The following is a 1,681-nucleotide window of genomic DNA, read 5'->3' on the forward strand; positions in this document are numbered from 1 at the left end:
GAAAACACAGGCCGAGAGTCGCCCCGGACGGTCCGCCTCGCGGCGCCCGTCTGCTCGGATAAAATGACACAAAGTGTCAACTGCGAATGTTGTCCATCCAAGGAAGGAGCGTGATGCCCGGCCGGCTCCTTAAACACAGGCCGAGAGTCGCCCCGGACGGTCCGCCTCGCGGCGCCCGCCCGATCGGATAAAATGACACAAAGTGTCAACTACGAATGTTGTCCATCCAAGGAAGGAGCGTGATGCCCGGCCGGCTCCTTAAACACAGGCCGAGAGTCGCCCCGGACGGTCGCCTCGCGGCGCCCGTCTGCTCGGATAAAATGACACAAAGTGTCAACTACGAATGTTGTCCATCCAAGGAGGGAGCGTGATGCCCGGCCGGCTCCGAAAACACAGGCCGAGAGTCGCCCCGGACGGTCCGCCTCGCGGCGCCCGTCTGCTCGGATAAAATGACACAAAGTGTCAACTGCGAATGTTGTCCATCCAAGGAAGGAGCGTGATGCCCGGCCGGCTCCTTAAACACAGGCCGAGAGTCGCCCCGGACGGTCCGCCTCGCGGCGCCCGCCCGCTCGGATAAAATGACACAAAGTGTCAACTACGAATGTTGTCCATCCAAGGAAGGAGCGTGATGCCCGGCCGGCTCCTTAAACACAGGCCGAGAGTCGCCCCGGACGGTCCGCCTCTCGAGGCGCCCGCCCGCTCGGATAAAATGACACAAAGTGTCAACTACGAATGTTGTCCATCCAAGGAGGGAGCGTGATGCCCGGCCGGCTCCGAAAACACAGGCCGAGAGTCGCCCCGGACGGTCCGCCTCGCGGCGCCCGTCTGCTCGGATAAAATGACACAAAGTGTCAACTACGAATGTTGTCCATCCAAGGAGGGAGCGTGAGGCCCGGCCGGCTCCGAAAACACAGGCCGAGAGTCGCCCCGGACGGTCCGCCTCTCGAGGCGCCCGCCCGCTCGGATAAAATGACACAAAGTGTCAACTACGAATGTTGTCCATCCAAGGAGGGAGCGTGATGCCCGGCCGGCTCCGAAAACACAGGCCGAGATTCGACCCCGGACGGGCCGTCTTCTCCCGGCGCCCGCCCGCGTACGCCCCCCATCCCCGGTCGCCCGTCTGCTCCCGGCGGGCCTCCGAGTACCCCCTCACCCAACTGACCGACTGGCACTCATGACCCGCCTTGGTAGGGCCCCCATCGGCCTCGGCTCGTCCGACGTCGGGTGGACGGTTCCTACCCACTGCGGGTCGCACTCTAGCGCCCCGGCCGCCGCGTGAGCGTGCGCTCCCCGCGCCGCCCCGCAGGCCCCGGCGCGACCGTACTGCGGCGAGACCGAGACGACCCGGTTTGGCATCCATCCCACCTAGCCACGATCCACGGAGGCCGAGCGAGCGGCTGAGTGTCGGGCGCCGCGCGTGCGAGCGTCCGCCGGCCGCGCCGGTCCTTCCGCGAATGTCGTTTCTCAAACCCTCCGGCTTGATAGCGGCGGCACCACGGGAAGCCGTCCACACACACCGTCCGACCTCTATCCGAAAAGCCTTCCCGACCAACCGCGGTCGCGGGGGCGTCTGTCGCTCCGCATCGGGGGGGCGTATGGCTTCCGCGCTACGCGCTGCGGGCTCGGGGGGGCCGCAACGGCTGAGTCTGACTCGGCCGGGGCGCAGCTTCCCTCCCGGCAG

Source organism: Syngnathus leptorhynchus, unplaced genomic scaffold (assembly GCF_054491065.1).
Source record: "Syngnathus leptorhynchus isolate UIUO unplaced genomic scaffold, UIUO_Slep HiC_scaffold_384, whole genome shotgun sequence".
Classification (NCBI taxonomy): Eukaryota; Metazoa; Chordata; class Actinopteri; order Syngnathiformes; family Syngnathidae; genus Syngnathus; species Syngnathus leptorhynchus.